The sequence below is a fragment of the Corvus hawaiiensis genome, chromosome 9 (assembly GCF_020740725.1).
Source record: "Corvus hawaiiensis isolate bCorHaw1 chromosome 9, bCorHaw1.pri.cur, whole genome shotgun sequence".
Taxonomy (NCBI): domain Eukaryota; kingdom Metazoa; phylum Chordata; class Aves; order Passeriformes; family Corvidae; genus Corvus; species Corvus hawaiiensis.
Genome location: NC_063221.1, coordinates 2,921,793 through 2,949,110, shown reverse-complemented (window position 1 = coordinate 2,949,110; position 27,318 = coordinate 2,921,793). Strand labels below are relative to the sequence as shown.

At 42.0% G+C, this 27,318-nt stretch overlaps 1 long non-coding RNA gene across 1 annotated transcript; it reads right to left on the bottom strand.

Annotated features, from left to right (window-relative positions):
* Positions 1-824: 824 nt before the first annotated feature.
* On the bottom strand, positions 825-27,185 carry LOC125330399. The gene is made up of 3 exons (XR_007205497.1): positions 27,071-27,185; positions 20,362-20,582; positions 825-1,978 (listed from the first exon to the last, which is right to left on the bottom strand). It is a non-coding gene; the product is annotated as an uncharacterized LOC125330399 (long non-coding RNA).
* Between the last annotated feature and the right edge of the window lie 133 nt (positions 27,186-27,318).

The following is a 27,318-nucleotide window of genomic DNA, read 5'->3' as shown; positions in this document are numbered from 1 at the left end:
CTGCCCCTGCCCCCTGCCCATCGAGATCTTCCAGCTGGCTGGGCGAGGGGCTGGGGGAGCTGCGGTCCATAGCCGGGTATGGGGTCGAGGCCCTTCTCCGGCTGTGAGGGGCTCTGCTGGGCAGAGCTGGGGCTGGGCCTGTGGCTGTGCACGGGTGAAGGTTCCCGTGCTCTGCCCATGCCTCGCGTGGCCTCAAAGGGGGCCTCTCTTCTCCAAGTCTCCTATCCACTTCCCAGTCTCCTCTAGGATGGCACAGGCCCTCTCTTCAATCTCTGCTATTGGCAGGACAGCCGCCACTGCTGCCCCTGCCCCCTGCCAAGCGACAGCTTCCAGCTGGCCGGGCCAGGGGCTGGGGGCGCAGCAGGGGCTGTGCGGGGCAGCTGCCCGGCTCTGTGCCCCTGCTGCGGGGGCCGCTGCCGCCGTCCCTGAGCCCGTGCCCTGGTCCAGGTGCCGCTGTGTCCCCGGCTGCTGGCCGCGTCGCCGGATCACAGCCGCCACCCTGCTCAGCATGGCCCGGGAGCCGCGCCGCAGCGAGTGCAGCAGAGCCTGCCCGCAGCCCCTGGGGCTGTGCGGGGCCGCTGCCCGGCTCTCTGCTGCTGCCGCCTGCGCGCCAGGGCCAGCACAGGAGTCACGGTGCTCCTCAGCTTCCTGCGGGGCTGCCCGTGACTCGCAGCTGCGCCCCTGCACGGAGGAGGCCGAGGCTGAGCACCCGGCACTCGGACAGCGGGGCAGGGGGCTCAGAACCAGCTGCAAACCGGCTGGAACCAGCTGGAACCGGCGGGGACAGGAGTGTGTAGAGTGCGGTGACAGAGCTGTCACACAGCTCCTCGCAGTGACAAATCAGCCACTGCCAATGGAAGCCGTGGATGTGCCACAGCTTTAACAAAGTGTGTTTTCACATCATGCACAGCACTAAAGATGTAGAAGGCATCACTGCAGGCTAAACATTATTTATAAATAATTACAAATTCTAAAGAATTTCAGAAAATGTTCCAAAAAATCCAAGAGCATCATTTTATCAGTGTCTATTAAGTGTAATAATTGGAATAGTGTCATGGATGTTCCTAAATCACAAGGTTATTACCACCGGCTGAGGGGGAAGATTGATCATCATCTTCCTGCTCTTGTTCCCTCTGACCAAGGACCAGGTTTCCAGCAGAGCAGCGGAGCTGGCCCAGTTCTGAAAGCAAACACTTCCACAGAGTGTAGAGAAAAGGATGGAAATAGGACTAGACTGCAGAACCAAATAGATTTGAGATAGATACAGATAAATAAGAGAAAATTGGATTGCAGGTTAGAACTAAATAAGAATGTCAAGAAGCCCATCTGTTGGTCATGGATCATAGTGGGTTCCAGGTAGGACGATAAGTCCAGGCATGTCTGGGAAAAAAATTAAAAGTCTTCCCAAGAGTGACAGACCTCAGGACTGGGGAACAATATATAAATAGGAGACAAGTGATAAAAAAACAGAGGTGAGGATAAGGGAATACAGATGAAGTGACTGGAGAGAGGGGAAAAACACAATCCTATGTTGTTTACACACTCAAGCCAACAGAGAAAATAAGCAGTTCTTTTACCCCCATGAACTTTTCAAACCTGTCCAGAGGTGATGATGTTCCTTCTTCCTCCTGCCAGATACCATTCCATGGTAAATATCGCAGTGCAATTTTTCTTTGTCCCAGTCCCTCTTTCGCATGAGGATTCAGCCCCAGACACTCCACCCCTCAATTCAGTCCACTTCAGGAGTTTCCACCTCTATCTGGAATTTTGCACCACTTGTCCAATCAGGAGTTTATCCTGCCTCACTTAGAAATGAGCTCAGAATAAAATATTGATCATTCTGTAAACTTGATCCCATCATCCTCCATTGGGTTTGGAAGTTTCCATAGAGATGACATTTTCTGCTACGGCTTGTACCATTTTCCAGTTCCAGCTGGGCTGCAGAGCAGCAAAAGCAGCATCAGAAAGGAAGCACCTTCTGCAAATTCCCAGAAAAAAAAAATTAGGTTTAATTTCTTTAAAATTTGCTTGGGTTACAAATCATTCCCAAATGCCTTCATGATCACAGAACTCTATCTGGATGTATCAGATAAATAAAATATGATAAAGGATCTGTTCCCACAGCTGCTGCGAAACAAAGAACGCAAGTGTAAAGACCTTTTCCTGAGCCAGAGAAGGCAGAGAGTATTCATTTACAGTTAGGCACACAGTCACCAGAGAATTCCCCTAGAAAATCAGGATAGAGGATCCACTGAAAATACCGAGGCTTTTGCACATATGATGTGTGCAACACTAAGTTTAGGATCAAGAACCATGAAGTGAAAATCCTGGGCTCACTGGGAAAAAGGGTTTCCTTCCACCAAATTTAAGAATTCCGTAATTTCCCCCCTTAGGATGCAGAGTAAAACAGAGAACTCAGATGGTTCAGGAGCCACATGAAAAAACTCCAGAGATGAGCTGTTGGAATAGAATTTCAAAAATGGCTGAAATGTTGACATAGCTCCAATTTCAACTGGGAAATTACAAGAGGAAATAATGGTGAATATTCCAGTGGAGGAGAGCAGGGTTAGAGGGGATGTTGGGAAGGAATTCCTCTTTGTGAGGGTGGTGAGGCCCTGGCACAGGGTGCCCAGAGCAGCTGTGGCTGCCCCTGGATCCCTGGAAGTGTCCAAGGCCAGGTTGGATGGGGTTGGAGCACCCTGGGCTAGTGGAAGGTGTCCCTGCCCATGGCAGGGGTGGAACTGGATGGGCTTTGAGGTCCTTTCCAGCCCAAACCACTCTGGCATTCTGTGATCCTATGATCTGAAAAAGGAAGCAAATCTTTTGCTAATGGTGTAGAATTAATGTAGAGCAGAAATACCCTGTTTCATCCCAGTGAGGGGGGTTTGCAGTTGCCCTTTGCAGGGCCGTCCAGGAGCAAGGATGAACAACTTGTTGTTGGGCTGGAAGGGACCCTAAAGCCCACCCAGTGCCACCCTCTGCCATGGGCAGGGACACCTTCCACTAGCCCAGGCTGCCCCAAGCCCCGTCCAAGCTGGCCTTGGACACTTGCAGGGATCCAGGGGCAGCCACAGCTTCTCTGGGCACCCTGTGCCGGGGCCTGCCCACCCCCAAAGGGAAGAATTTCTTCTGTATCTATAGAATCATAAAATGGTTTGGGTTGGAAGGGACCTGAAAGAGCATCTCATTCCAATCCCTCCTTCCACATTATTCCAATATATTGAGTGATAGCCATAGAGAGGAATCAATAATGCTTCTTTAGCTAGGAAAGGGGGAAAAGAAAGGTGAAATGTTAGAATATTATAGGATAAAAATAAAAAAGCCACACACAAAACCACCCCAAACGAACAAAGAAACAGATAAAAAAAAAGAGAAAAATTTACTTATTTTGATACAGGAATGGAGAGCAGTAAGCAAATTATTAGGGAACAGATGGGAAGAAAGCATAAAAATCTAACTCGTAATGCAAAAAAAAATTGTTGGTGCTATTTTGGGAACTAGGACTGTGTTAAGATTGGTACCACAGAGGCTGCCTGGGATCTGGCCCACAAGAAGGAGTGAACATCTGTGTTCTGTGGGTGGGCTGGAGTCCATGGATTTTTACAGATCTCCTGCCATTATGTGAGAAGGAAGATATTGTCATGCTGGGTGGCATTTGAGATCCACTGGAATAAGATAAGGATAAATTGGTGTTTATTAGCTAGGAGACCAAGCAAATAAACATGAGCTCCAAGTGCCACATGCTGTATTTGACCTGAGGGCCTGACGTGTTGACTCCTAGGGCTCCCCTCCATCCCAAAATCTGCAGCCAAAATCTGCAAGATGGTTAATAATTTCTTTTTTTTTTTTTTTTTTCCAACAGCAACAATAGACTGAAATGTTCTGCTTTAGTCAGGAAAGGCTTTTCCAACTGCAGCTGGGGCTGTAGAGGGTTAGAGCTGTCTGCATTTTGATTTATAATTTTTAATCCAATACAAATCCAAGCTTGACCAGTCTCTTTTTGGTTGTCTTTAAGGTGACAGGAAGAGTTAATTGTCTATGTTTGAAATTTCTTATTCTTCAGTACAACATTGGGACTAAAGGTAGCACCAAGAGAATGTATCCATCCCTTTTTATCCAACCTTTTGCTCAGGAATCGTGCAGGGTAAAAAACATTCATCATCAAGAATGAACCCTGATGATAAAATACAGAAATTAGTCTGAGCATGCTGTGAGAGATAAGTTACCTTTTCAAGAGCAGGGGGGAAAAAAGGAAAAATGAAAGATACTTCTTCTGTAATCAGTAAAACTGGGAGTCATTCCCAATTTCCAGTAATTTGAATGTTTCCACAATAATCTCTGTCCTCTGAAATAACTATTAGAGAAGGAGACTGCTCATGGGAGAAAAATACTGGTGAAAAATTATAGTTCTTGCTTCAGATTCCAGTAAAAACTTGGATAAAATTCCTGAAGAAATTTAACCAGGCCCCATTTTTACAGATGCAAAAATTATGTAATGATGGCTCTGTTTTAGTTCAATGTGAACGTCCCATGGAAATTCTTTGGAAAAGGGAATCTCGGGGATTTCGTAGCTGCCAGGACATGTCTGTTCAGAAAATGAAGCCTCAGACTTGCTCACAGTTCTCTAGTGTTTTCTTTGGTAAAAACTGGTTTAAACACGAGATCTGAAGAATCTCACCCAGTACTAGGACATCATAGGAAGCATTTCCCAGGTCCACCATGGAGGTGGGAATTGCTGTGCCTTCAGCTGGCTTTGGCTCAAGGTTTCAGTCCCTGAATTTGACTTTCACGAGTTCACATGAAGCAGACTTGAATGGGAGCACTGGGTCATAAAATCCTTTTGGGTTGCTAGCCAGATCCACAGAGGTAAATGATGGAATAACAAGGACTTTGACAAGGTCTTTGCATTTTCACATAAGAACTATCCAGTATTATTTTATTCTTCTGGTAAGGTAAATAGAAATTTTCTGCATTATTTTTAATTGAATGGACTCATGCCAAAAGCCTGACTGTCAGAAATCTCTTTTCCTAATGAAAAGAAGTAAACACCAAATGCTGCTAGCAGCATCAGGTAAAAAAAGAAAACAAATTAAGCTCAGATTAAAATAATTTTCCATTCCAGGAAAAACTGAGAATTCAAAGGTTGGTTTGTTGGGGTTTTTTTCTCATAGAAAGACTCCATAATTTTAAGAATATACAAGCAATTAGCCAACAGTGGGGAAAAGGCAAGCTCTGATAAATCAAATGTTCTCTCAATAATTTTGAAATACAAGGTGTTTATATAGATTTTAACTGATTGATTTTACTGCAGCAATATATTATTATTCATTATTTGATTGTGATATTCTAGTAATATCCAGGTCAATATGTAGAACATTTTAAAGGCCTAACTTTTGCAATTTTCAGTCTGTACAATTTGCAGTGGCAGATCTTTTACTTTCTTTCACCTTAGAGAAGCATCAGTGTCTCCAAAGAGGATTTTTGAAATATTTCTAATGAGATGTAGGACTTACAGCCATGCCTGTTTTTGTGAAGTCATGGGAAACCCTTGGCTGATATAAACCTTACTGAGTTTTACTTTCTCATTTATCACATAACTTTGGGAATGTTTTTCATTACCAGTAACTTTTGGATTTTTTTTCGTTTGTTTTAATGCTAAGTACATTGTTCCCTTTAATCCTGGTCATTAATAACCTGTAATTTTATTCATGGAATAAAATAGGCAGACAACTGAAACTTGGGAAAATTCAACCAAATGACATTAAATGAATTTTTCTTTCTTTTTCTTTTTTCTTTTTTTTTTTTTAATGCCTATTCCAGGCTTGGCATAGAACTGTGTAGGTTTTGTATTAATGTCTATAATATATACATTATATAATGGTAGAAACTGCAGGGTCAGAAAAACTCAGAAACTTTTGGCTCAGTGTAATCAACTGGGGTTTGTTCAGAGCAGTTCAGGATCTGCCTTAGCTGCAGCAGTGAAAAAACATTATCAAATTCTCAACTATCTGAAGAGTTTAATTCCACATCTTTTGATTATTGATTATGCTTTCCATCTGTATAATTCTACAAGATTAAATGCAGCACAGTGTGTCAACCTTGACCTTCACTGGAATTAGGCACTTGCATTAAACAGGTGATAAAGCAGTTTTCTCATTAGTGGATGTGGGGTTTCCTACCTAAATTTTCCCATTCCTGTGCTAAATGCGAAGACTATGGATGTTTTTGAGATATCTAACTTCGGTTAATTACCTTAAGTTTGTTCATTGAAAACTGAGGCAAACAAAATGAAGCCTTCCAAAACTCCTGGGCTTATCAGAATGTTAAAATAGCTTTTAAATTACGATAGCAGATGAGAATTTATCTTCTGATCTTTTCAACCACTCATCATTTAGGAAGAAAAGGAAGCTCTAAGTGAGGGAAAACAGTTTATTTCTTCATCAAGGAGTTTAGATCCTCCAAAGGGCACTGCTCACATCAAGTAGAGCTTTTTAATTAAGCTCACTAAACAAATGCTAAATCTTTTTGTGCAAGTATTTATATTCAGCAAGCAGCACTCCTGCCTTTGTTAAACATTGATTAATGTCACAGGCATCTCACATGCAATATTTTAGGAAGATCATTAAGTCTGATTATTAAGTCTGGGAGCAGCACACAGAGCAGAAGGGGTTGGTGCAGAGTTTCCAGGGTTCTTCTACAGGGATTTCTCTGGGAAGTGGTGATTGTGGGGGCATGAACGAGGAGATCAGCGGGGTCTTTGCAGAACCACAACAGGGCCAAGAACCTGGACAGGTGTTCCTACAGAGGAGCAAAGAAAGGGGGCACTGGAGAAATGGAAACTCCTGAGGTGTGGAAGGTAGGAGATTCCCTGGTTTTGGTACCATCTGTAGATCTTCTTCCCTACCCCAGGTTCAGCAGAGGGTGCAGCCAGTGGAGGGACCACAGAGCTCTGGGTGACAATTCCTTGATCCTGCTGGGGGAGGGCCAGGTTGGTCCTGGTGGTTTTTGCTCCCTTCCCATATTTTTTGAGGCAATATTGTCCCTGATAGATGAGTGGGATTACACCTATTGTTTCACCTCTCTCTCCTTAACAGCCATTGCACAAGGATCTTGCTCTGGATGTACAATTATATTATTGATCTTTAAAGTCCTGCCAGCACACTCCTGACAGGTGTTAAGGAAAAGACGACTCCTTTTCCTGGGATTTTTCTTTCCCCCCCAGGTGAAATACAGGAAAAGATTCACTAGTTTCTCACAGCTGTATTAGTATTTTTCCTATTAATGTTAACCCACATTGCTGGATTTTTAAATTGCCTTTTCTTAATCACATCTCTTTGGCTGAGATGAACATTTGGCAGCAAAGTGACTTGGCAATAATTCTTTAGGAATTGTTTGCCCACACTCCTATAACATTCAAAAAGATCTGTTTGTTCATGTTTGCCTGGCAAAGTACTGAGTTCAGACATGAGAATTCTCTTATGTGAAAATTAGCGCAGACTAGAATATAATCTTTCATGGGCTGTGCTAAAAATAATATAAATAAAATAAAATAAAAACATTAAATAAATGTCTTCATTTACATTAAAGTCTTGCATGCTATTTTCTCTCTTCCTGGTGTTCTACTAATGGAATTTGTTCTTGCATGCTCAAGATGTTTAAAGTCTTTTGTGCATTCCAGATATGTCAAAACAAAATTAAATACAATCAAAACCTGTCAATCCTCATTGATTACTACATCCTATTCCTTTTCTTTCACAAATAAATTTTAGGTCATCAATATGCAGATGTGAATTTTAAAAGCAACAATCCTCAATTAGGAAAAGCTTACTCTTTGGGGAGTTTTGTTGGATTTTTTTAACATTTTAAGGTTTGTTTCAGTAGAAATATCAGGATTTATTTTGGGGAAAGAAAACCAAACACAAACCTTTTGGGAATAATACACAGTCATTTGATTCCAGTAGTTTTTCATGAAGATTTCATTTTAATTCAGCCCCAAATGCCATCCAAAATAAGAAGCTATAAATTAATGGAAAATGTTAGGGCTTGGGGTTTTTTTAACATGTTCTTTCTGTAAAACAACAACAACAACAAATTAATCCCAGGTCCTGTCTTATCTTTGCCTTCTTTGAAACCAGGCAGGTCTTCACCCCAAACGAGGAAGGGAGACTGGGCTGTCTTATCAGATGTGACGTTGATATTGTCCAAGAGTTTGGAGTAAAGAGCTGTCAAAATATGGTGTGGTAGTGCAGTTCTTCAGGGGTTGGCACTGCTCTAGAATCTGTCTTTCCCATGAGTTAGGAACTGCCTTGTTTGTGTTCAGGGAAAGTATTCCCAAAAGAACAGCGTTTGGAAAAGGATGAAGCTGTAATATGTCAAATTGCTGCTCTTGTGGAGCAATGCTGTTGTTGCTTTTATTGTCATCCCAAGCCACCTTTTCTCTCAAAGACTTCCAGAGGAAGGAAGGAAGGAAGGAAGGAAGGAAGGAAGGAAGGAAGGAAGGAAGGAAGGAAAAGGAAAAGAAAAAGAAAAAGAAAAGAAAGAAAGAGAGAGAGAAAGAGAGAAAGAGAGAAAGGATTTGAAACTCTGCAAACAATAGGTTTTTAAAAAATCAATAGAAAGGCAAACACATCCTGACAATAATTGGAGGGCTTGTTAATCAACTTCTAGCTGAATTTTTAAAATTCATATTCTTTGTGGAGAAGGAATGAATCTGGTATAAGATCCTCTTTTCTTTATGGATTAAGCCGACCTTTTCACAAAAACAATTTGCCTTTTCTCTTTTTTTTTCCCCTCACAGAGATTATATCACACATAATCTCACCAGGAGGATTACACATGACAGGCATTTTCCCTCAAGGAAGTTGCAGTTCCAGTCAGACCATTTTTCCCAAAAGGTTTGTGCATATTTTGGTCGTTAAAACATTTCCTTTTTTAAAGAAAAGAAACCCAACTACAAGAACAAAACCCAAACCAAACCAAATGAATGAATAAACACAGCCAAAAAGCCACACAAAACCACCCAAAACACAAAAACCCTCCAACAAGCAGACAAACCTTCCATCAAAAATTATCAATGATGTGTCAGTTTAAGACCTACAAATGACAGAGAGAAGGCAACAAAAGTAACTAAGGAATCTAAATGGCAGATCTGTCACCTGTGCCATTGAAATATCACATCTTTGTGAATAGATACAGCTGCATTATAGGTAAAAAATTAAATAAAATGCAGGGGCAGAAATACTTCTCATGCCAAAATTTAATGCAGTCTTCTAAAATGTGAGTAGGAAATGTTATATAAGCTGGACAAAGTGTGTTAGTTATGCAATCAGACAAGCTCCTCACTTGCCACTTTTGCATTTTGGAGCCTAATCCCCCAAAACAGAAGCAGGAAAATGGTGAGGCACTACCAGGTTGTTGGATATTGAGTTGCAGTAGAGAATGTCTGACACGCTTGGAGGTGAGACCCTGAGCCAGTGTGAGGAGAGAGAGATGAAGTCTGGTTTACCTGCCCTCTGAGCACTCATAGAATCACAGAATGGTTTGGTTTGAAGTCACCTCAAAGTTCTTCCCAATCCACCCCTGCCATGGGCAGGGACACCTTCCACTAGCCCAGGCTGCTCCAAGCCCCAATGTCCAGCCTGGCCTTGGACACTGCCAGGGATCCAGGGGCAGCCACAGCTGCTCTGGGCACCCTGTGCCAGGGCCTCCCCCCTCTCACAAGGAACAATTCCTTCCCAGTATTCCATCTATCCCTGCTCTCTTGCAGTGGGAAGCCATTGCCCCTTATCCTGTCACTCAATCCCTTGGAAATTGTCTCTCTCTTTCTTTCCTGTCAGGTCCTCCATGCACTGGAAGGGCACAATTAGGTCACCCCAAAGCTTCCCTTCTCCAGGCTGAACAATCCCAACTCTCCCAGCCTTTCCTCCAAGCAGAGCTGCTCCATCCCTCTGACCATCTTGGTGCCTCCTCTGGACTTGCTCCAACACTTGTCACAATACTTCAATTAGGAAAGAACCTGCATAATCTGAACATCAACATAATCAACATAATCTGAATTTATTTCGCTGGTTTACTTTTACCCCTGGAGTTTTTTTCCACAGTTATCACCTCAAACCAATTCAGTGGTTTGTTGGAGCATATGCTTCATCCTTAATCTTGTTTTCCTCCAAGGTAAACAAATTCAAATGAAGTGTTGTGTGCAGATAAACTTTGAGATCCTTGCTATCTAGGAGGGATCTCAGGTCTTGAGTATGTTTCTCTTCAAACTAAAAGTGCCAATTGTATCTGATTAGTGGTGGCAGATGGTCAAGATAAAGTTTACCGTAAACACATTGACTCCAGTTCTGCTTCCCAGCAGTGCCTCCATGAGCCTGCTCAAAGAGATTTTCACACTGATTAAAACTTTCAGCTTCTATACACACCTATTTAATCCTCTTAACTTTCACACACAGTTTTAGTTTCCCTTCTCCTTAACTATCAGACACATCACTGTTTAAACAAGGGCTTGTATTTTTGTCGTGGTGCAAACAGCTGCAAGAACAGCTCATTTCAAGTTTGTGAGGCTAGATGGGTTACAATTTCTATTCAAGGGTTTCTATCCGCCAGTGTTCACACAGCTCACACACCAGCACAGGCTCTGCTCCTCCAGCCCAGTTAGGACCAGCATCACGGGCCCAGGGCATTCACACCCAGCTGCTTATATTAAATAACAGGACAAGAAGAAATGGCCTCAAGGTGCGCCAGAGGAGGATTAGATTGGATATCAGGAAAAATATCTTCATGGAAAGGGTTGTAAAGCACTAGAACAGCCTGCCTAGGGAAGTAGTGGAGTCACCATCCCTGCAAGTGTTCAAAAACATGTGGATATGGCACTTGAGGACATGGATTAGTGGTGAACATGGTGCTGGATCTGGGCTGATGGTTGGACTTGGTGATCTTAGAGGTCTTTTCCACCCTTAGTGATTCTGTGATTCTGCTGTCCAACCTTTGCTGGTGTCCTGGCCCTTAAATATGATGATCCCACTGTAGGCCCAGATAATAAAAAGATCTCAGAAAACCATGTATGGATATTCCCCAAGAGAATGGGAATGGGAATGGAGTGCTGTTTGCGCTATTTCACCAGTTTTCTACCTGGATCACTCTCACTGTCCAGTGTCCTTCCCAAAATGTGTCACAAGGGCTTAAAACTGTTACCAGCTCTGTGTATCTATCTGCTTCTCCCCAGCACATCCTTAAACCTTGAAAGATATCACACCACCCCCTGCCATGGGCAAGGACCCCTTCCATTATTCCAGGTTGCTCTAAGCCCCATCCAGCTGGTCCATGAAAACTTTCAGGGCTGGGGCAGCCACAGCTTCTCTGGACATCAGAGTCCAACACCCTCTGAAGGGTTCCTCAGACATTTCCCACGTGGAGGTTCAGGGTTTCATACCAAATTTCCTTGTTTGGAGCTATTTGAAACCAAACCACACTTGGGAGGTTTCTGGGCCCCTCCATTGAGCTCAGAAGTAGCTCCCACTCCTGCTGTGGAGCCGCCAGAGGGATCAGTCAGGGCAGAGCTGGTGCTCCAAGGAACCCCACCATGATTCCTCTACAGAGCCACTAAAGGAGCTCCAGTGGCAAAAGACGCTTCCAACCTTTACCATGTTAATACTTAAGTTTTGCAATATTCAGCATTCGAAGAACTTGGTAAAGATGGGGGTCACCTATGGAATACCACAGGTTCTGGGGTCATAAACAGAGCAGTTTTCTCTTTCTTAACAGGCTGGTAAAAAGAACTTAATATCCATAAAATTTAAGTGGCACAAAACCAGAAAAAGGAGAGAAGGGAACCCAAAGCACTGTAAGAAACACAGCTGTAATTTCAGTTCTGGCTTGGACAGCTTGGAGGCATCACTAAATCCAAAGGTTCCTGATTGCCTGTGGGAAAATTTAAAGCAGGAAATTTTAGAAGGAAAAATCTGAGAAATGAGTTAGGGTAAATGTTTTCTATATGGTATAAAATGTTAAGAGAAGCTTAAGGAGTTTCTAAAATGAAAACTTTTAAATTATGAAGCTGTTTCCAACAATGTGCTATCTTCATAAACTTGCCACTGACAGCAATTTAGTAATTATTGTTGGATATACTTGAGGTATGGGAAGAGTTTACAATGCACTGCCATTAAAATTGAAGACTTTCCTATGTAACAGACTGAAGTGTGATAAAAACCCCAGTATTTTGACCAAAATTTCTCACTAGTTCAGCAAAAATCCCATCAAATATGCAAACACTAATCTTGTTGTTGAACTTCGGGGTGATTAAATCTCCAGAGGTGGAGAGAGGGATAATTCCCTCGTTGGAGGAGATTAAAACAGGAAGAGGAGATAGCTGCAGGTGAACAAGATTATTCGAATGAAAGCAGCAGGAAGGAAAAAGCAACACCGTGGAAGAAATAACTCTGGTTTTCAGTGGGAAGGGATGACATGAATTCCTAGTCTGGGTTAAAAATCAATGGTATCTGTAATTTTACACACATGGAATTGAGGTATATTAGTGTAATCCTTCCCATTTTTCCTGCTTCTTCTCCATAAATGAGGTTCAGACACGCCCAGATTATTCAACCTTTGATTTAAATACATTTTTCTTCCAGTTCACTCTGGTTTCTGTAGCTCTCATATATGGTTGGGAATATGTGTCCTAGATACCATATTTGTGCAAAATAAATCCAAATTTCTGTGTCCAATGGCGTTCTGCCAGATTTAACTCCACAAAAAACTAATATAGAAGATTGCAGTTGAACCACAAATAAAAGCTGATGAACTTTGTTTAGGCAGTCTAAATATTAATTGGGCTAAAATTAAGTTCTAAGTTCTACAAAGAAAAATTGTACCATTTGCCTTGTACCAAAATTTTGAGTTGTAAGATTTTGCTTGTAATTACACACATGGAAAACCCTGAGCATATAACAACGAAATAAACCAATTTATTGCTCCAGTCAAAGGAGCTTCTAAGGGATTCTTGAAGAGTTTGCAATGGCCAATCATTCATAGTTTGGCAGATAATAAATCTTATATCAGAAATATTTCCCCCATGAAGCCACATTTGAGTCCTTCTGGCTACCTGAGCTCCTCTAACCAAATATTTTCGCTCTGCAAGTTATGAGAAAAAAATACTTCTTTTTTTTCCCCTCCTGGTTGTTTAAACCAGGGCTCCACATAGTGAGGGATTTATATTTCATCCTTCATCAAAGTTACAAGAAGCAGTCAACTTCACCTAATGATAGGGAGGGAATGGGGATTTGAACAGGATTTAAAGTAGTGAAAAGCATGAAGAGATTAATGGTTAGGAAAAAACAAAGTAGGAATGATTCCTGGAAGATGTGGGTTTAATGAATTATTGGAAAGAGGAGGGAGAGGGCACTTGGCAAAAAGACATGGAGTTGAATGTTCCTTGTGCATTAACATTAGCAGAATAATAGCACAGAAGGGCTTTAGAGGTGCAGTGAAGAAATACATCATCCCAGAGAGGAGTTTAGACCTGAAATGTTCTTACCTGCAATGGATATGTGGGAAGTCTATTAAGTAATAAGGGTAGAAATGTAGTGGCTCCAAAGTCCTCCCCATTTTCATTAGCTCAGGAGCACAAAGTGGATTCCTATTTTATGGACCAGAAGTTACAGCAAGTGTATGATGTATATTCCTTAGATTGTTTTATGTGGTGTAGTCACTGTTGCTTCTTGGACTCTAATAATACTTTTTACCAGGTGAGAATTTGTTCCCACCAATTTAACTTAATTCTGTCTCTTCAGGGACAGGAGGAGAAGCAACAAACACTTAATGAAATTCAAATCTAATGAAACTTTGAAATTCTTTAATTTGCAATATTTTCATTATTTTCTAGATCATGTGGGTGAGAGGTGCCAGAAAAGGAAGATGTTAAAGTATCACACATGCCATACATGATCTCCAAATGGCACATGGCTAGGTTCATGCAGGTGGACTAGGAATTTTTATTCCACTAGCCAGCAAATATGGGGTTTTGAGTGCTTTTCCTATTCTTCTCCCCCCCCCCCCCCCCCCTCCAAAACCCCTGTGCTCCTTTTTTTTTTTGTGTAATCTCATGCATTCAATAGTATTCAGCAAGGAGAGGAAGAACAGGTAGATGAGAACTATTTTGACTTCAGTAAATTTAGTTTTCCTGTCAAAAACCCATTAGAAGTAGATGGCAAACATATACAGCTTGTATGTCTTTTATGATCTTTTGCGATTCCTTGTGTCCTTATTTTTCTGTAAAACTTCATCCTATCCTAGTGTTTTCAATTTTATATTTATGCCCTTGACTCTACTTAACTAAATGTCTTAAATTGTTGTGTAATAGCGAGTTTATTGCAGCTAAACTAAATGCTATAGATTCACTAGATCAGGCTTTTATATGTAAATGTGTTGGAATTTTCCAGCCGTGTGTGTGTTTCTAAATTGCAGGTTCAGCTTTATGCACAAGGTAATAGTTTTTATTTCATTCTCCTGTGCAAATGAGTGTTGTCAGTCAATCCAGGCTCAGCTCCATGTCATTGTTTTGCATTAATCAGTCACAAGGTTGTTAAATGGTGCCACAACAGAGTTAAATTACCTCAAACTAGCAGTAACAATGGCTTTCCATTAGCATTCCATTTCCAGTTCCATTATTCCATTAATATTTTGATTTCTTTGGCAATGAAATGTGCTTCCTGTGCTTATCATGCTGAAGTTCTACACCAGATTTCACACTTTCTCTAAGGAGAAAAGAGTATATTTTATTGCCCCTGCTGTTATGAAGAGTTTGATGTTGCTACTAATAATTCACTGCAAACGGAAAGTGGTTTGATGACTGTAAACAGATGATGACAGGGAACAAGTAAATGTTATTCTGACACCTGATGTAGAAATACTTCCATGATCTCTGTGCAGTCAGGCTCTGTGTGAACTTCATAAAATGCCCACTAATCAAATACAGATGGGTTAATTTTAAAATTAACCTCCTCAGGGATGCTCTCGCTTAGCTCAGAAAGTCATCTCACGGTAGAACAAAATCTATTCATTATGAGAGATGTATTTGGGATTTAGGGGTGTTGTTTGGGTTTGGGATTTTTTTTTTTTTCCTAAGTTGCCATAAAATTTTCGCAGCAGTTGCCAAAATGGGCAATTAAACCAAATCAATTTCTTGCTGTGCCACCTGATAAGACCAGTCCTTGCCAGGATAGAAGATATTGTGTTGGGTTTTCAGCTGTGGCTGAAAAGGCACAGCCCAGTATAAGAGATCCCAGCTCAGCATTTCTGAACTGGATCTTGCCAATCCAAAGCTCTCAGAAGGACAGAGGCCTTTACTACTTGCAGCATGATAGACTGTGACTGACACTCCTTCAACTTAAGGTCGATGCCACAAGATAAGGTGTTAAAAACAACATATCTTTAAAATCAGTTTTAATCATTAGATCTTTTTCCTACCCCTCAGTCATGCAGAGCATACCAAGGGAGAGGCTGGCAATGTGGGACATTCAGGTTAAGCAATAAATATGTGTGGAGAGAAAAAATAATTATGAAGACATTTACCTCAAATGGGAAATTGCTCTTTTTTTAAACAGAAATTATATTGTGTCCCATAATGAAGTGGGTTTTTGAAATTTAGGCACTCAAATTTCTAGGTTCAGTTTCAGAACAAAACCCAGTCAGTGACAACAAAGGACATTAACTGTGTTGTGAGACATCCAGTTCTGAACCCTGATTTTGCCCTAGTGCCACGTTAGTGTTCTCAGCTGAGCTGCCTTCAGTCTTTGTTCCAAACTGTGTAAATAATTAATTACAGGCAGAAGAAATAACAGAGAGACTTGGATCTTGTATCTTAGTGTGAAGGTGGAAGTGTCAGACTCCTAGAAATACAGAAACTGGTTCTCATCTCTTTTTTGGCAAAGATTTTTATCTAATGAACAGGAACTTTGTGACAACTTGTACCTTTTTAGAAGGAAAAAGAAGCATTTCCTGTGCATATTTATGGCCAAGTGATGTTTTTAATTTTGACAGTAACAAGTAGATTTGCTTGAGGAAAATTTATTTCCTGACACTTTGACTTATTATTCTGTCTGTCATTAAACATGATTTTTAGCAGTTTTTCACTCAAGGTGTATGTTCAAATAGTTCTGAAATCACCCATTAATTGAAAGTTTGGAAAGGACAGTTGGTGGCTCTCATAGATGGATAATAGACATCAAGCTCATACCCTGAACTAATGCATCCCCACTCTTCTCTACTGCTTCCCAAACCCGGGCATAACTACAGATAATGAACCTGATTTGAGAAAGGCAGCGGAAACAGGAGCAGTAGCAGCAAATTTATTTCTGGCATTAATTTGTTATTTATCACAATATCCACTGGAAGCTAATTTTATTTTGCTTTATAGCATTTTTTAATACTTGTGAAGTGTTTTTCTTGCTCAGAAAGACAGCGAGATTTTATTTTCTATTGTTAGAAAATACCACTCTCCTGCATCATTACATTATAATGGAAAAGTAATTTGCTTCCTCAGTAAGTGGAGCACTGCCTTCATTGATGGGAAGAGAAAAAAAAAAGTGAATTAAGGCTTAAAGGAAGTATCAATGCATTGCACGTTGCAAGGGGAAGATAATATTTGTTCCCTGACATTGTGCAGGGCGTAGGGAAAGCTAATTGCGGTGTGATTTCTCTGATAAGACAGCATGCTGAAAACTCCTGGAAAGAAGACTAATTTTGGGGCATTAAAATTCTGATGTTACTATTAAAAATGTCATTTTGAGGTTTAATGGCAAGATTTTGCAATTTCCTCGTAGCACTGTGCTGTACAGCTGTTGGATCCTTTGGTATCAATGATGGCATTGCATTAACACTGCGTAAATCACAACGTGACAGTGGCTGACAACACATGATAACCAATAATAATGGAACTTTATGGATTATTTCTCCCTGTTCTGCTTCAACTATTACCAGTTTTGACACCAGATGAGGCAATGTCTGCTGAGATTTTCCTTTTATGCTGTGTGAATTTTTCAAGAAACATTAAAATTTATGTCAGAGTTTAGACTGAAGTTGTAAGATCTCCGGTAGAAATATTCCTTAGTTTATCTATATTAAAATGGCAGACTGGTTTGCTCTAGGAGAGACCTTAAGGCCCATCCAGTCCCATCCCCTGCCATGGGCAGGGACACCTTCCACTAGCCCAGGTTGCCCCAAGCCCTGTCCAACCTGGCCTTGGACGATTCCAGGGATCCAGGGGCAGCCACAGCTTCTCTGAGCACCCTGTGCCAGGGCCTCCCCACCCTCACAAGGAAGAATTCTTTCCCAATGTCCTATCTAAACCTACCCTCTGTCAATTTGAAGCCATTCCACCTCATCCTGTCACCCCAAGCTCTTGGCTCAGCATGAAATTATTTACAGAGCAATATGGCACATGTATAATTGACATCCCATAATAGGCTATACTACAGCAGTATTCCTGTTGCTATACGCCCGTATTTCTTGGTTTAATCCAACCCTTCTTCTCTTAAGAAATGCAATTTTAGACATAAAATGCCCATAGGTTAGAGCCTGAATATAAGCCTGTGTGGTGGTTTAGCAAAAACTTGGTTTGTAGGGGCAGAGGAAAAAGAAAAAAAAGAGGGAAGAACAGCTGCTTAAAACTTCTGTGACCGGCACAGAGCCAATAGCGGATGGACAGGTTACCAGGCCAAGTGAACAAGCTGGAAACGCCTCTGTGATGACAATTTAAGAACGGAGGAACCGTGAAAAGTTCCTTTTCCTGCTTCCCCGCCGAGGGGGGCGAGGAGAGGCCCCTGGGCCCTGTCCTGGAGCGGGCTGCGGGGGCATCCCGGGCCGACGGCAGAGGCCGGGCCGCTGGGAGGGGCCAGCCCGGAGCCACGAGTGGCCGTGGGCAGCCGTGGGCAGCTGTGATCAGCCGTGGGCAGCTGTGAACAGCTGTGATCAGCCGTGGGCAGCTGTGGGCAGCTGTGATCAGCCGTGGGCAGCTGTGAACAGCTGTGATCAGCCGTGGGCAGCTGTGATCAGCCGTGGGCAGCTGTGAACAGCCCTGAACAGCCGTGGGCAGCCGTGGGCAGCTGTGATCAGCCGTGGGCAGCTGTGGGCAGCTGTGATCAGCCGTGGGCAGCTGTGAACAGCTGTGATCAGCCGTGGACAGCTGTGATCAGCCGTGGGCAGCTGTGGGCAGCTGTGGGCAGCTGTGATCAGCCGTGGGCAGCTGTGATCAGCCATGGGCAGCTGTGAACAGCTGTGATCAGCCGTGGGCAGCTGTGATCAGCCGTGGGCAGCTGTGAACAGCTGTGATCAGCTGTGGGCAGCTGTGATCAGCCGTGGGCAGCTGTGATCAGCCATGGGCAGCTGTGAACAGCCCTGAACAGCCGTGGGCAGCCGTGGGCAGCTGTGATCAGCCGTGGGCAGCTGTGAACAGCCATGGGCAGCCGTGGGCAGCTGTGATCAGCCGTGGGCAGCCGTGAACAGCCGTGGGCAGCCGTGATCTGCCGTGGGCAGCCGTGAACAGCTGTGATCAGCCGTGGGCAGCCGTGAGCAGCCGTGAACAGCCCTGAACAGCTGTGAATGGCCCTGAACAGCTGTGGGCAGCAGTGAACAGCCGTGGGCAGCGGTGAACAGCCGTGGGCAGCCGTGGGCAGCCGTGGGCAGCCGTGAACAGCCCTGAACAGCCCTGAACAGCCATGGGCAGCCACAGGCAGCCGGGACCACGTGGCGCAGGCCTCTGGGGCCAGCGCAGCCTGCGCAGTGCTGGCCGGGCCTTCCACGCAGCTGGCTTGGCTCACGCCGAACCAGGCAAAAAACACCTCACAGCCGGCAACGAGAGACATGGCGAGTGTTCCCCAATGCAGAGCCCAGACAAGATCAATTTCTCAGCAGCAACTTACAGACACTGACTTTCTTCCAAGTCAGAGAGAAAGGAAAAGTGAGATGCCATGAGGAGAAAACGTGGCGGCACCAAGGTCGGTGGGGAAGGGAGAGGACGGACGGAGGTGCTCCAAACACCGGAGCTGAGATTCTCCTGCAAGCCTTTGTTTCTCTTTCATTCATTGAAGTGCATGGGGAGTGCAGAGATCCACGCGCAGCCCGTGAAAAAGAGCGCTCCCGCCAGAGCGCAGAGATGCTGAGAGGCTTTAGAGACTGGAGAAGAGAGCCTTTGCTCTCAGGCTGGAACAGCTCACCCTTCAAAGACTAAAACCCCATGAACCATTGTGAGCCACGCTGGCAGTTGTGGGAGGATCCGTGGGAGAGACTTTTCACTGCAGCAGATTTGGGCAGGCTGTTGTTTGTGAAGTTTGAAACCACACTAGAGAAGTCCACAGAGAACTATCTCCTGTGGGAGGGATCCCACGGCACAGCAGAAGAAACTCTTTTCCATAAAGAAAGACTCTTAAGATATGAAACACTGACCAAAACCCCGTGTTTGTTTCCCTTGAGTGGGTTGGTGGAAGGAGGGAGGTGCTGGAAGAGAAAAGAGTTCTGAAAGTTTCCTTTGGTTTCTCGTTATTCTTTTTACTTTTAATTCTGTTAGTAATAAATCGTTATACTACTTAAGTTTGGACCTGTTTTGCCTTGAAGTTTTCCTTTTTCCTCAATAATCCTTATTTTACCTCATGAAAATGAAGTTTTAGTTCCCCTCCCCTGCTGAGCTATACCAGAGGCATGTAAGTTAATAATTTTTCGTGGTGCCTGGCACCTAACCAACGTCAAGCTGCCACAGCCTGCAATGGGAACGTTCCTTAGATTTAAAATGCAGAAAAACAAACCCAGTGATTTTTTTACAAGCTCCAGTTATTCAGCAATGCTGTAATTGGTGTAGGAAATGAAGAGAATCACATCAACCTGGGGCTTATGACTTTAAGGAAGTGAAAAGTTATCCTGAAAAGCATGGAAAACACTGCATTTATGGCAGGAAAAAGCAATGAGCTTATTTAGTTTTCAGAGAGGTTAAGAAAGAAAGAAGGTATGATGAGAAATTTAAAATATTAAATTCTAAAGAAACGCCAATTTTTTGCTGTATCTTAAAATATAAAAAAATGGGATAACATTGAATGATGGGTAAAGGCAATAGCAAACAGAGAAATCTTTTAATACTCCTGTGAGGGAGGAAGTTTTCTCTGAAGTCAATATAGACAATATCTTTACAGGATGACTAAATCCTTGTACACTGAGATAGAATTCAGGCTGCTGTAGGAATCAAATACATGCAAAACCAACTTCCATTCCTAATTTTCCATAATATTTTGCTTTAAAAACTTGAAGATGTTCTTTATCAGAGATGCAGATTAGAACTGATTATAAAACTGTCATAATTTGTGTTTATCAAACTCTTACCGCTCAGAATCAAGGTTCCTCCATCCTGGTCTGGCTCATCTTCATTGCCGTTCCAAATCCCACGTGTTGGCTGAGACAACAACCAGGGTGCTCAGCATCCAATGACCCCTGGTCACTCCTGTCTGCTTAGAAATTGTGGTTAGGACATTCAAAATGCCCCCAAAACGCCATTGGCATCATCACCTGGTCTTTGGAAACGCTGTTGTTACAGCTACATAAACCTAAAGTAGAGATAAAGTTGAGACCAAACCTGACCAAGAGGGGTCTTGAGTCCTTGCCAAGTCAGTGCACAGCCCAAGTTCTGTTCTAGCAATAGCCGTGCTGAATTTACTGAGCTACAGGTCTGGATATAATCCAGGTTTGACCTTCACAATTTAACTGTTATACAGAGTTCTGTCCAAAAGAAATTTAGATTTACATGACAAAAACCAGACAAATTTAACTCCTTCCCAAGTGTTAGTAGAAAATATCTTTTTATTAGGATTATGTAAAGCATTTTCTGACCACTGTTGAGTTAAATCATGTCTTTTATGCACACATGGTGGTGGTTTCATTTCCCTCTTTCTGGCAGTGGAGCTGTGTGGGTGCCAAGTGTGGTTCAGCATCATTTGAAATCAAGGATTTGGGTGTCAATTAACAGTTATAAACTTCAAACTAATGCCAATCTGTGACTCCAGACATTTGCTATCTCACTTTTCCTTGGTGGTGGTTGTTAAACACATCGAGGGTTTTGCAATTCCATGAGTCAGGATTCAGTGCTGCCTTCTGGTCTCCTTGTACCAGAAAGTGTCTTAATATCTTCCTTTTTTGTTTCCTGTCGCCTTTTCTTTCTCTCTCTTTAGGAATATCTCCTAATGTATTTCCACTCTCTCTCCAAGGAATCTGTATGTTTGTGGAAGATATAAACATGAATAATACTTATAAAGACTGTTAGGAATAGAACAGCTTTTCCACTGGGAAAAAAGTCTAATTTTAATACTAACTAGGTGTAGCAGAAAGGACTGTATTGACTGTACTGCTGTCATTACAGTTTCTTTTTATATATCTGTGCACACACATTCCACCAGCTTTTGAAGTGTCTACACTGAAATGGGCTGAAATGTTGCTCAATTTTATAAATATTTCATTTGTAACTACATTTTGTTGGCTTTAACTACCGGCTTTTATTTGTTTTCTACATGGAAATTTCTCAGTCTAAGTTTCGATAATACAAATGGAGAGAGATCTGTAAAAATTCTCCTGTAAGGTATATTTCCTACTTCCACCAAAAATTTTCTAGGATTCTAATTTTTCCTATCCGTTAAAATATAACCCAGAGAAAGCCTATTGTAGGATTTTCTGTGTTCTTATGGCCATTCCCATAACCCAGTTCTTTACTCTCCGGCAGAATTGCTCTCTTACAGTCTCCCAAATCTTAGTGAATATAAGTCCCCAAAATAGAATTTTTCCTTAGTTTTTTATTCTTAAAGTAACTTTAATATACTATATTGCATTGAACAAACAATATGTAAAGACAGCAAAATTAGTTAAAAGTAATAAATTCTCGAAGGATTGGAGTGGGGAAATATTGAGTTGGGTTTTTTTAATGATTCAGAGAGAGATTGGTAGGGCTTGTGCTTACAGGTCATCCTTAAATGTCTATGAGAAAAGGCCATAATTAATACTAAATTCATTAATTTTAGCCTGGATCATTCGAAGGCCTGCTTTCCACGCAGCCTAGTTTGTGACACTGAACAGCTAGTTTGAACCCCAGCTTGTTACCTTCTCACTTTGTCTTCCTCATGTTGATGAGGAAGACAAGGATATCCTATTTAGGAACCAGTACCAAGACATTTGAGCCAACTTCCTACTAATCTGAATGGAAAAAAAGATGGTTTTGGAGATCTATAAAAATCTGTTGCATTTGGCTGGAAAGAAAAGGATCAAAGACCAACATTATTGCTTTGGAGATATATATTTAATGCTTTAACAGATGCCATCAGTCTGTTGCCTTTTAATGAGTTTCTCTCTGTGCTCCCCTGAATTAATTATCTCTTGTCATCAGTTTTATTCTTCTGGGCTGGATTTTCAGATTTTAAAAATACTTCTGTTTCAATGCATAATTATAAAATTGAGAGAGGACAATAACCCCAGGTTTTGAATTGGTGATAAACAGCCCTGAACTCGAAGCCATATTTTTTTCATTTCATTTTGAAGACTCGGCTCTCAGAAATCCTGAACAAAGTATTCACCCAGCAGAACAACAAGCACTGATGGCATTTTGCATGTGTAATACCCAACCTGTATCCCTCTCTCAACTCCTCAATCATGATTATTATCTAAAAGAAAAAGACCATTTATGTTGAAGTTAAGTGTTTCACCCTTTTTTAGGGGAAAGAAAAAGCAAAAAGAGGCTTGACAAGGAGGATTCACTGGAATTAATCTACTTAATGTGCTTTGGCATTGTGCTCTTTTAGCTGCAAGCTAGGTACCAAAGAATGCGTCCCAAAGGTTGGTGATGCCTTCAGATAGGATTCTTCAGGGTAGCTGCTCAAGTTTATCATGGTTTGAAAAGAGAAAAATGTATGTAGAAATGATGAGGGAGTAGTATTGAGTGGAATACAGCACTTTTAATATATTGCAAAATTCTGCCACTCTTTCTGAAAGGATCACGGAAATTTTTAGGTTGGGGAAGGCCTTTAAGATCATTGACTCCAACCATTAACCCTTTGTTTATGGATAGAGATCAGAGAAGAGAAAGAAAAATTGGTTTTCCAACTGAGAAAATGTTCAATTTGCAAAAGAAGAAAGATCGCAAGCAAAGATAATTTGAAAATGCTGCTGAGCAATTTACATTCAGCTTCATACATGTTCCTACTGCCCCATAGCAGCAGTCATGGGTTGCTGCTGGGGAGCAAACGCAACATTTTATAGAATATCTGTAGACATCCCTGTGGTCTTAAAATGGATGAAATACTGCATTCGACCATTAGCTGCTCTTTCCTTAGCAAAATACGTACGCAGAGACTCAGCTCAGTCAAACACCAGACTCTCCTGATACTATCTGTCAATATTTTGTACTTTCGTGTCAGCTTGTAGAGAGGCAAATATCAAACAAATATCGAATAGCAACCATGTCCTCCTTCAGCTTTCACTTGCTTTAAAATAAGGAAGAAAAAAAAAGAATAGAGCTGTTTACTTAAGTGAAGAGTCATGAAGAGTCTTAAACTACCTGACAAAACTGGTCAGTAATGATGGTACCAAGTGAATACTTTTTAAAGGTTTTCTGCTGTTACTTGTGCAAGTTCATCTGAGAATTCTGTTTCTATCTGAGAATTATATTTAGCTGTGTGCAGAGAAAATACCAAACACATGGAGACAATTGTTCATGTAGACAAAAGGTGGAACACATTTAAGAAAAATATATTGCTTAAAATTAGAGAAAAAAAAAAAGCAGAATCTTCAGAAGCAACTGGAAAATGGAGGCTGTGGAGTGAGAAATGGGGAAAAGAGAGCCCAGGATGCCAAGTATCAAATGAATATTCAGAAGAATATGAGTATTAATTCTTTTACTTCAGATCTAAATCTGCAGTCAGCAGCCTTGGTGCTGCCACATTACTCTGTTATTAACCTCATTTCTGGGTTGACTTGGTCACTTGGTAACCTTGCAACACATGTTAAGAACTGTTTAACTAATTCTTAAATGGGGAACTTCAACGCTTTTTTCACTGCTGCCGCAGTTGGAAAGGAGCTGTCCACCATGCATCACTTTTACCCTTTACTTTTTAACCTCTTTTTATTCACTTTATTAGTTTTTTTCCTGCACTGATTCACCAGCAGGGCTGGTCACTTCCACAGTCAGCCCAGCAGAAAGATTCCCTTCTGCTGCTCCTACAGATTCACTGGATGGAACCAAAGGGTACTTTTGACTCGTGGACATGCCAGCTGTAAAAGTGATTATTCTCTTGAGCAAATGATTCTTCTCATGGTGAATGGGGCTGGATTAGCCAATTGTACAACAGTTCGCACACAATGTCCCCTCTTCTGCCTAGAAATGTAATGATATGCAGCAGCATAATGAGCTTACACTGAATTTTCAAACAGAATCCCTAATCATGGAAGCTCTTAAGTGCTCCTAATTGCAACTCTTCTTAAATGATGAGTGGTGTGTTGGCAAAAAGAGATTTGTGGAATTAGGCCAGCCTAATTCCAGATTCATTTCCAGTCTTGCAGAAGTGACACTTTAGGAAAACAAGTACGTTCTAAAAGCATCAGTGGGCAGCCTCATCTGCTCATACAGATATCAGTATCTGCATACTGATGTTAAAAGATGATGGAGGGTTTGCTGGTGACAAAATGCAGGAGAATTCCTCAGGAGGCTGGATCTGTGGGCCGTACTTGAAAAACTTGGGTTCCATGAAAGTATCCGGGACTTGACTTTCATAGAGTCACAGAATCCCACATGGTTTGGGTTGGAAGGAGCCTTAAAGCCCATCCAGTGCCACCCCCTGCCATGGGCAGGGACACCTTCCACTATCCCAGGCTGCTCCAAGCCCCATCCAGCCTGGCCTTGGACACTTGCAGGGATAGGAAGTCCACAACCTCTCCCATTTTTCAAATGTATCATCTTTTTAAGGCTGTGTGAGATATGAAGAAGGTAAAAGAGATGTGGAAGGCAAAGGACATGTAGATATTTGGAATGCAAAGATGTCTGGCTTATGAAGATACCTGGTGAGAAGCTTTCCAGTGTAAAAACAGAGACAGGAAGACAAAGCAGGGAATAAATGACATTTACATGGACAAACTCCAGCAGGAGAACGATGGAGAAAATATTGGATATCTGAGCTCTCCCTCAGATCTCTGATGGGTGGGTAGTGGAAGGGACCTCTCAGCATCTTCATAAAATCCCAGAATCCCAGAAGTATTTGGGTTGTAAGGACCTTAAAGCCCATCCAGTGCCATCCCCTGCCATGGGAAGGGACAGCTTCCACCAGACGAGGTTGCTCCAGGCCCCATCTTGGAGGGGTCACACAGACCTCTGCGGCTGGTAAGGAGGGGAAAGCCAGAAGTACCACAGAAAAGAATGAACTTGCCATGGGATGTTGGATGGGATTGGGCAAAAAATTTTATGGGATGCGTTAAGGGATGGTGGGAATGTGGAAAATATATTAGGAGATGTTTAGTGGAACGGCAAAAGGCAGCGAAAAAGGGATCAAGTGTGGTGCAGAAGAAAGAAATGTGAGCAACTAGAAAGGAGGGAGGACAAAAAGGATCAGTAGAATGAGAGAAGGTTGCTGGTCAGGAAGCAGTTACAATTGCTTTGCACTTCTAGAGAAATGTAGTTACAGAGGAGTGTGGCCATTCATTCTTCTGTGTATTTTTAATGAACTCATGCAACATATGCAAGCAAAAAGTACATGTAATGAATGAGTAATACAGGAATGCTTGAGGAAGTGAGGGGAAAAATTAGCTTATGGAAATGAAACTTTCAATAATGGAAAATCTTTTAAAAGCTTCAGTATACTGATATTAAAAATAAATATTTCAAAAACTGTCACTTAGAAATAATGTGAAGGACCACTGAGTTGCTTATATTGTTTTTAATACCACCAGTGGTAATTCTGCTCATACATTTACAAAATATCATTGCTCATGATGAAATTCATCCCTGGAGTTACATGATCTTGTCAATGTGACTCATCACAAGATTTTGTGAAAGCCTCTGTTTGTTCTTCCTGTAAGTAACACTCACCACAGGATTTTCAGTCCTCTGAGATGTGAGAAAAATCAATGAACAAGAAGTCTTGAAGGCATGGCCCAAGTAAAACTAAAGATTAGAAAGAGTCAGAAATAATCCAACATACACTGTATGCCACTTGAAAAAATGGTATTGAAAAAATAATCTTAGGACTTTGCTACATCCGATTAATGCCTTTTACACAAAGAAAGCTGCTAAAATCAAATCTAACACCGAACGTAATCAAGCTTTTTTCTCCTTATTTCTTAAAAGAATAGGAATAGAAGATGCCTTCTCAGTAACTGACCAGGTCACCCCATCAGATCCTACAGACCTCCCCCAAATTAACAGAACACTGTATGTACTTCCAAAATGTGTTATGTCCTGAAAGGTTCTTTTAAAGCCTCTTCAAGGTGGTAAAAATCCTTTAAGCTCCTATATTTAAAACTTATTAATGTGCCTGTTTAATTGTGCCAGCATTTTGCTTGTATATATTGTTCATCTATGTTATTTCTCCTTTGAGGGGTTTATAGGGTCATCTTTGCTCCCAATCACAATTTTCTGCTAGGAGAAGCCTACAAATTAAGCCATCTGCATCAGTAATTTGTGTTCATGTTCAGCTGATCCCTAAAAATTAGTAACCAGATTAGAATTCATACTGAAGATAATTAATTTCTGCCTTGTGCAGAAGATCATTGTTTCTGTTTCTGCCAGGAATTGCACACCAGGTGTTTATTAGGGTCACACTTGCTTTGACGTGGCCACTGACAGTGGTGGGGTCCATAATTCTGCTTTGTGCCCATTTTTCTCTGAGGAACTGCAGCCAGGAATCCCCTACATTGGTCCTGAAGTGTGAAATGAGCAGAGAAACGCTGCACCCTGCTCCCTTCCCTCCCTCTTGCCTCGGCTGACCCAGGCACAGCTGTGCAGTATCCCAGGCATCCTCCATACCCCAATCAGGGTCTGCAGCACAGGGAGTGGGGATCCACCCACCTTGTCGGTGTTGCATGCTCCTGACAGTTGAGCCTCATCCATTCCTTATCAGTTTCACCCACCGGAACAGAGGGAACTGCAACCAGCTCCATCCTCGCTCTGCCTTTTGTCAGCTCTGCACAGACTTATCTCTGGTTTTGCCTGCATTGCATTCCAGCTTATGTATTTCCTTTGTCTGAAAATCCCAACTTTCTGGTGGATTTATAATTATAGTTTTATGTAAAATAACCTCAAATCCTTAAATCCTC